Here is a 9,507-nt window from a genome sequence, read left to right as displayed (position 1 = left end):
ACAGTCTGAGTAAAATTATTGTTACACAGCCATTTCACGCCCACGTCTTAACAACGTTGCAGTGATTTCGCGGACGCTCTTAGCGGACGTGTTAGGACATTTTGGTAGGTACTCCGGAATAACTGGAGTCTAGGTGGCATACATAGGGTATTTCAGATCCCGGGTCTCTGTTTCGGTGGACTAGCCAGCGGTCTGTATGCAAGGCTTTGTGCAGGCGTCTTTGGCTTTACCCCCAGGCTGCCATAGGCTCCCCCATTGGACAACATGGGTTACATCAAGGATTCACTTCAAACTCTGTCCTGTGTGATAATGCGGAACAAATACCACGTGATGATGCCAAACGAAGTTTAAAAACTATGTTTATACCGAACACTACAGTCAGCACCGGAAGATAAACACGCTGAACGCCGATGTCGTCCCGAACAAACATTGGAGGCAATACGTCGTATCCAACGGCAGATCGTGAAAGCTACGGATGATGATACTGAGGGAACGTCGTCGATTACTTCTACCCCCTCCGAGTCCGAGGATGAAAGTCGTACCACTGTAGGAGAGGGCGGCGAGGATATGGAGTGTCAAGAATTACCAGACGCCGCAGACGTCGAAGGTTTCTAGCCTATGAGCCGTAAGAGAACAATTAGACAGAGGAAAGCGCAGACTCTGAACGAAAGACGCAACAGCCACTGGCTACTTCTAGCAGATATGCCGCTTTAGCTGGAGAGGCACATCAAACTACTGAAGTTGCCGAGTACTCGGCGCCACCGGCGGCGACTGTACCGGCATTAAAGGTACCGCGCATCGGGATTTACAGTCGTTCCAACCACATCAAGCTGTGCAGGGAGCTGAAGTATTTCATTTCTAGCGGCTTGCGAGTGTGGCGTACACTGGTGATGGAGTGAAGTTTTACGTTGATACATTAGAAGATTACCAAAAAGTGTTTGATATTTGTCGGGCACAACTGCCATTCTATACATGCCACGGTGCCTCTAATAAGTAGCTGAAGGTGATCGTCAAGGGTCTCCCACCTTCTGTCTCTGTGGATGAAATCCGGGAGGATCTACTGGCCCAGGGTTTTACGATTAACGACGTGCATCAATTAAAGCGTAAACGGCAGAGACAGGTCGGCCGCCTCCCGGTTAATGTGGTGACACTGCCAAAGGGTGACAAGTCCAATACTATCTATGGAGTTATATTTGTTCAATCCACGTCTGCTGTACAGACGGAACTGGGCAAGGTGACATTCGTTGCGGGTACCTTCGCCCCAACGCTTACCTCATCGATCATGATTTACGCGCTGTCCCCGTCCCTCATGGAAAGGGATTTATCGGTGGCGACTAGAGTGTGAAACATCCCACCTGTCACTGCAGTATCACCAACCTCAGAGTCCTTGAGCTGCGTCAGCTGGAACAGAAACTGGATTTGGAAGTCTGGGATTCCATAGTGCCGACCCATTATCCGTACCTCAGTCACCATATCCTGGATGTATTCGATACTGCCATCACACACGGGCTGGGATCGGTCCCTCGGCTCGAGACGGTCGGAGAATTATCATCGGACCATAGCCATGTCCTGGCAAAGCTATCACTAACGAGATGTCAGCCTCGGTGTGTCTACCAGGAAACTAACTGGTCTCAACTCCACCGTTATTTGAACAACAATGTTGCCCCTAGAAATTTTTAATCTGCCAGGAAGTTTCATATCAGCGCACACTACCCTACAAGGTGAAACTTTCATTCTGGAAACATTCCTTGGGTTGTGCATAAGCCGTGTCTCCACAGTAGCCGTTCTTCCAGTAGGGCTAGTACTGCAGGTTTCGGGGGAGAACTTCTGTGAAGTTTGGAAGGTAGCAGACGAGGCATTGGCGGAAGTAAAGCTGTGAGGACGATACGTACTTGCGTAACTCAGTTGGTAGAACACTTTCCAGCGAAATGCAAACCTCCCGAGCCCGAGTCTTAATCCGGCACACAGTTTTAATTTGCAAGGAAGTTTCAATGTTGCCGCGCGGGATTAGCCGAGCGGTCTCAGGCGCTGCAGTGATGGACTGTGCGGCTGGTCCCGGTGGAGGTTCGAGTCTTCCCTCGGGCATGGGTGTGTGTGTTTTCCTTAGGATAATTTAGGTTAAGTAGTGTGTAAGCTTAGGGACTGATGACCTTAGCAGTTAAGTCCCATAAGATTTCGCACACATTTTTTGAACAAGTTTCAACGTTGCCCTTACTTTGGAGTTCCAACCACCGGCCCAAATCGATTACGCTGTGGACTATCTCACACGCAAAATTAGGAAGGTTCACCAATTATCCTCCTTCACAACAGTGGAGAACCACTGGACCTACAAGACACTGCCACCTTTGCTTGAAGCACTTTGCAGAAGAATCGCTCGGAGACAGTGGCAACGGATGACATACCTGACTTACCGCCGACAGCTACACAGGTTAGAAAGTCGGCTCCGACGTCGGCTTATAGAATGGCGTATGGAGATGTCAGAGGACAAGATGTCCTCCTACACACCAGGGAAGAACGGAGGTTTCTCAAGAATTTACGCGCTGACTTCACTCCTAAGGGACCCCTCAGGTCCCCCAGGAGCTTACAGATGACCCTCTCATTATGGCGGCTACGTTTGTTACAGCGTTTGAGCAACAGACGACGCTCTTGCGAGAATCGCTTATTATTGCACAAAGGGAGTATGATCTTACTACGTTCCAGATCGTCGACAGGATCATCACGGCGGACGACCGTCTGCAACCACGTTTAACGATGCCAAGTGAAGTGAAGGCTATTATCAAAAAACGGAATGGGAATAAGGCACCCGGTGTCGACAAGGTTACCAACCTACCCCTTACGGACTTGCCTCGTAAATCCTTGGTGCTTCTTACGAGGACTTACCGTGGCTGTATTCTTACAAAATATTTTCCGTCCTCTTGGAAGATTGCTAAGGTGCTCCCAATCCCCAAGCCGCGGAAGGATTTGACGCTTGCTACCAACTATCGACTTATCAGTCTTCTTATCGGCTTGGGCAAAACATCTGAGAGGGTCATACTCGCCCGCATTTTGGAGCCCCTTGTCGCAGAAGGCACGATTCCAGTGGTGCAGTATGGGTTCCTACACAAACCTCTGCATAGTTACTTCCGCGCGTGGCGGAAAATCTGACGCAGAGCTTGAATGTGACTGAAGCTACGGCTGCAGACTCCTTAGATATCACTACTACCTACGACAAAGTTTGGAGGGAGCAACGTATCCACAAAGTAAATGAAAACAAGTCAATTCCTGACTGTTGCGTAAAGCGTATTGCTAGTTTTCTTATAGACAGGAAGGTGGTTGCCACTATAGACGATCAATAGTCTGACTCCCGGGCAGCGTGTACAGGGCTGTCTCATTGTTCCTGTTGTCCCCGATCCTATTTAACATCTACGTTAACGACATGCCTACAGTTGAAGAGGTCCTAAGAGCGCAATTTTCTGATGACACAGCCTTTGCCAATATCAGACGTCACTATTCCCAACTGGACGCCACGACTACTTGCTGTACTAATGATAAGGTGCGACTTATTCCGGCTAAGACGGCGGGTATCTACTTTAGCAAGCAACAGCCATTACTTTCTGCCAGTTTGAGGTTACATGGGCAAAACATCCCTTGAAGTCCGACGGTAAAGGATCTCAAGGTAGCTTTGGATAAACAGTGTTTTCCCCATAAACACAATGAGTCAATTCCGAGGAAGGTGTACGGAATGACCGAACAGCTCGTCTCATTTTTAGAAGTACTGAACTGAGCACCACAGCGAAACTTCAGCTATGCAAAGCGACGGTAGTCTCCACGATCCTGTACGGCAGCTCGGTCTGGTGGTTAGCCAGCGCAACTCAAATCGATCACCTGCAGGTTCTCCAAAATAAGGTCCTTCGGTGGATACTGGGTGCCAGTCGGTCAGTCGGCACGCTCCCATCGTCGACCTAAATGCGAACATCCGTCTGGACACAATCAAGGAAGCAGTAAGTAAACGGACGACGAAACTGCGCCACAAGAGTGATGTCCTGAAGGACTCTCTACATAACATACAAACTCTATGCCGGACTGTTCCTTTCCCATGGCATAGGTATAAGGCACTACTTTCCTCGGTACAATAGCACTATGACGCCATTACACCGGTTGAAAGTACCTTACGGAAAAAAGCTGCTCACACAGTTCCGAGTTAGGAGCCAGCTACACTCGTAACTCGTCAATCGTAACCCGCCGCGATCTGCTCGGACGCTTCGCTCTACACCGTACCGTCTGCGCACTGCTTCACTGTGCTCCACACGGCGCGGCCCTCACGAACGCCGCTGCTACAGCCACTCGGGACGAGGCTTTCAAAAATGGTTCAAATCGCTCTGAGCACTATGGGACTTAACATCTATGGTCATCAGTCCCCTAGAACTTATAACTACTTAAACCTAACTAACCTAAGGACAGCACACAACACCCAGCCGGGACGAGGCTTTCCTCGGAATTGGTATTACCCCAGTGAACTTCGTTTCTGTTATTCCCTAGTGATAATGAACGATCCTATTGTTAGTAGAACTAAACTTACCTGTAAACTCGTGCTGTGAATAAAGGTTTCGTTACTGCAGCCTGGGACTCATCACTCATTACAACGTGCATCGGCTAACACGGGTCTTAGCAGTGAAGGCGAGGACAACTCTTACTGTAAGGCGATGGAATTATTTACAAAAGAAATAGGTATATCAAATCTTATTAAAAATAGATCGTATCATCACAAAACTTATATAATATTATTTAATTAAGAGTAATTGACTTGAAAAATTCAAATTCTAGTATTCCAATGTTTGCTTTGTTCTCTGCATTTGTACTGCACGAGAACCAGTGTATTTCACAGGATGATGTCTGCCGTAACAATTAACAACACGTAAAAATTCGAAGCATCACCAACAAAGAGCGAAGGCGCATACGCCACAGTGACACTTTAAGTTTGAGTTTCATTAGGAGAAGCAACCCGGTCCACGTTGCTATATACCTTGCGATCAGGCGTTAATTTCGCGGCAAACCAAGCGTATCACAGCAGTTTATCGGAAGGTGGAGCCTGCAATTGTTTAAGTATCCGGCGTGTACTTTATTTTAATTGCATCGCTTCTACTTGTGCTTTCCGCTTGCTGTGTCATGAGAATAGGTCACTTGCGCAAAGCAAGTATTCACTTGTCAATAGACGTTTACGTTGTAGATTTGAAAGAACGCACACATTTTGATGGAATTACTTTTAATGAACAGGTCGACGTTCCGAGTTCATCGATAACCAGGCCGACGTACAAGGAGGGATAATTTTGCCCACCTCACAAGTCAATAATGTACAGAAGTGTTTCCACTTTTACGTAAGGTCGCACAACTGTCCTAAAGCTGATGATAGGTTTCTTTGTTTCAGTAGGCCAACAGCTATATCTGAAACTTTCTCACCTCAAAACGATAACATAATCTTACTATTTATTTATTTATTTATTGTTCCGTGGGACCAAATTAAGGAGAACTCTCCATGGTCATGGAACGAGTCAATACATGAAATTATAACACGATTGTATAAACAGATAAAATGAAATATAAGAAACATATTCAGGCGACAAGTTGTAAGTTTAAATAAAGAAAATCAACAATGTAACACTGGAATTTGCTTAATTTTTTAGCTCTTCCAGGAGCTCCTCGAAAGAATAGAAGGAGTGAGCCATGAGGAAACTCTTCAGTTTAGACTTAAAAGAGTTTGGGCTACTGCTAAGATTTTTGAGTTCTTGTGATAGCTTACTGAAAATGGATGCAGCAGAATACTGCACTCCTTTCTGCACAAGAGTCAAGAAAGTGCATTCCACATGCAGATTTGATTTCTGCCTAGTAGTAACTGAGTGAAAGCTGCTAGCTCTTGGTAATAAGCTAATACTGCTAACAACAAACGACATTAAAGAAAATATATACTGTGAGGGCAATGTCAGAATTCCCAGACTATTGAATAGGGGTCGACAAGAGGTCCTCGAACTTACACCACATATAGCTCGAACAGCCCGTTTTTTAGCAAAAAATACCCTTTTTGGATCAGAAGAATTACCCCAAAAGATAATACCATACGACATAAGCGTATGAAAATATGCGAAGTAGACTACTTTTCGTGTTGAACTGTCACTTATTTCAGATACTGTTCTAATGGTAAATAAAGCAGCATTTAGTTTCTGAACAAGATCCTAAACATGGGCTTTCCACGACAGCTTACTATCTATCCGAACGTCTAGGAACTTGAACTGTTCCATCTCGCTTATAATATGCCCATTCTGTCTGATCAAAATATCGGTTCTTGTTGAATTGTGAGTTAGAAACTGTAAAAACTGGGTCTTACTGTGATTTAGCATCAAATTATTTTCCACAAGCCACGAACTTATTTCATGAACTACATTACTTGATACTGTTTCAATGTTACACACAAGATCGTTCACTACCAAGCTGGTGTCATGAGCAAACAGAAATATTTTTGAATCACCTGTAATACTAGGAGGGAAATATTATTTATATAAGCCGGCCGGAGTGGCCGTGCGGTTCTAGGCGCTACAGTTTGGAGCCGAGCGACCGCTACGGTCGCAGGTTCGAATCCTGCCTCGGGCATAGATGTGTGTGATGTTCTTAGGTTAGTTAGGTTTAATTAGTTCTAAGTTCTAGGCGACTGTTGACCTCAGAAGTTAATTCGCTTAGTGCTCAGAGCCATTTGAACCATTTGAACCATTTATATAAATAAGAAACAGCAGTGGTCCCAGCACCGACCCTTAGGGAACGCCCCACTTAACAGTGCTCCATGGAGACTGAAAATCACTACCACTTTCAATATTGCGGAGAATTACCTTCTGTTTTCTGTTCTTAAAGTAAGAGGCAAAACAGTTCTAACCTACTCCTCTTACTCCATAATGGTCCAACTTCTGCAGTAATATTTTGTGGTCAACACAGTCAAAACAGCTAGCGTTCGCAACCTTTTACTTAATCTGTCCAAAACCTCACAGAGAAAAGAGCTGTTAAACCATTTCTAAAACCAAACTGTACATTCGACAGCAAATTATGTGAATTTAAATGCTCCAGTAACCTTGTATATACAACCCTCTCGATAACTTTAGCAAACACCGATGGCATAGAAATAGGTCTAAAATTGTCAACATTATCCCTGTCTCCCTTTTTATAAAGTGGCTTCATTACCGAGTACTTTAATCGGTCAGGAAACTGACCACTCCTAAAGGAAAAGTTACAGATATGGCTAAGTACTGAGCTAACATACATAGAACAATACTTCAATATTCTGCTAGATACCCCGTCATATCCATGAGAGTTCTTGGTCTTTAGTGATTTAATTATTAACTCAATCTCCCTCTTGTCAGTATCATAGAGGAGCATTTCAGGTAACAGCCTCGGATCACTTTTTTCTAAGAGCGCTATATGATTCCCGGTTGGGACTAAGTTTCTATTTAGTTCACCTGCTATATTCAGAAAGTGGTTATTAAATACTGTACATACATGAGACTTATCAGTAACACGGACATTCCCACTACGCACTGATTCTATATCCTCGACCTGTCTCTGCAGACCAGCCACTTCCTTTACGACTGACCATATGGTTTTAATTTTATCCTGAGACTTAGCTATTCTATCTGCATACCACATACTTTTTGCCTTCCTAATAACATTTTAAGCACCTTAAAATACTGTTTGTAATGGGCTGCTGCATTTAGATTTTGACTGTTTCTAAAGTTTTGATATAATTGCCACTTTGTTCTACAAGATATTCTTATCCCTCTAGTCAGCCACCCAGGCTGCCTGTTTGTGCTAGTACCCTGTTTTGAACGTTCTAACGGAAAGCAACTTTCAAAGAGCAGGAGAAAATTCTTGAGAAAAGCATTAAATTTATCGTCTACTGTATCAGCACTATAAATATCTTGCCACTCTTGTTCCTTGATAAGGTTTACAAAGATCTCTACAGCAACTGGATCAGCTTTCCTGAACAGTTGATAACTATATTTAACACGTGTCGCAGCACAAAAATCTTTTAGAGTTAAAATTTGTGCATCATGATCTGAAAGACCATTCACCTTCATGCTAACAGAATGCCCTTCTAGTAATGAGGAATGAACAAAAATGTTGTCTATGGTTGTTCTACTGTTCCCTTGCACTCTCGATGGAAAGAATACGGTTTACATAAGATTATATGAATTAAGGAGGTCTACCAGCATCCTTTTCCTTGCACAATCACTTATACAATTAATATTGAAGTCACCACATATAACTAACTTTTTGTATTTCCTGTAAAGTGAACCAAGAACCTCCTCTAGCTTTAGCAAAAATGTTGTGTCATCGGAGTCTGGGGATCTATAAATAACAACAGTTACAAGTTTAGCTCCTCTAAATTTAACCACACCTACACAACATTCAAACACCTTTTCAGAGCAGTACTTTGAAACATCAGTTGACTCAAATGGGATGCCGTTTTTCACATACATGGCTACTCCTCCACACCGCAAAGAGCTCTTAGAAAAGCTGCCAGCCAACCTGTATCCTGGTAAAGGAAACCTCTGAATTATCTCCTTATTTAAGAAGTGTTCAGATATACCAATAATTTCAGAGTCAATATCTATAAGATGTGAGACATTTTGTTTGATCCGTACTTATAACTACAGTAAATCAGGTTCGAATTTAGGAATTATAGTGGAGGTCTGAAATTGAAAGAATGTTGCTTTTGGCGACAGGACGCTGCCGAATTCTGTGTTCCCCTTGACAGAATTGCACCAGACATTTGAGACTTTGAATTCGAAACTGTCGAACAGCAATGAGGCTGTTGCAGCCACTGCCGCAATGCTCCTGTAGTAACCATATGTCCCTACCCACTGTAGAACGATTGAACACCAGCGAATCGATCATTTTACATTTATCTCGAGTCGACCCTTCTTTCGTCACCTCGGTCTCCCAACGTTATAACTGTTACGTAATTGGCAGCTTGCCTATTCGTAGACTGCCCAGTACCGATTAACACGTTCTGGGAAAAGGTTACCTACAGTTTTCGTTTGTCTGCAAGAACTCAGTTGCAGATTTGGTTCTCGATTCCAACTAGTCATAAAGCAATTGTTGGAACGGCAAGAGCTGTCATCAATTTTTGGACAAGGCGTATGTAAAAATGAAGTAGTTTCTGTACATTATTGACTCGTGGTATCCGTAAAGCTATCTCTCCTTGTACGATGGCCTGGTTGACGATGAAAGCGTAGTATCAACGTGTTCATTAAAAGTACTTTTCCCAAAGCGTACGCCGTTACGTCGAACCCACGAAGAATAATTTTACTGATAGGTGAAGAATTACATACGCCCATTGCAGAAGTGCCTATTTTCACCTCACGGGAAACTGAAATCACAGGTAGAAGAATACAATTAATAAAATACACGTCCAAATCGGTAATCAATTGTAGGCTCCAGCTTTCGAGATAATACTATGATATGTTTGGCACTGATATGCTTCGTTTG

Source organism: Schistocerca serialis, chromosome 3, assembly GCF_023864345.2.
Source record: "Schistocerca serialis cubense isolate TAMUIC-IGC-003099 chromosome 3, iqSchSeri2.2, whole genome shotgun sequence".
In the NCBI taxonomy this organism is placed as follows: domain Eukaryota; kingdom Metazoa; phylum Arthropoda; class Insecta; order Orthoptera; family Acrididae; genus Schistocerca; species Schistocerca serialis.
The sequence above is the reverse complement of the archived record's forward strand: the minus strand, read 5'-3'. Positions refer to the sequence as shown.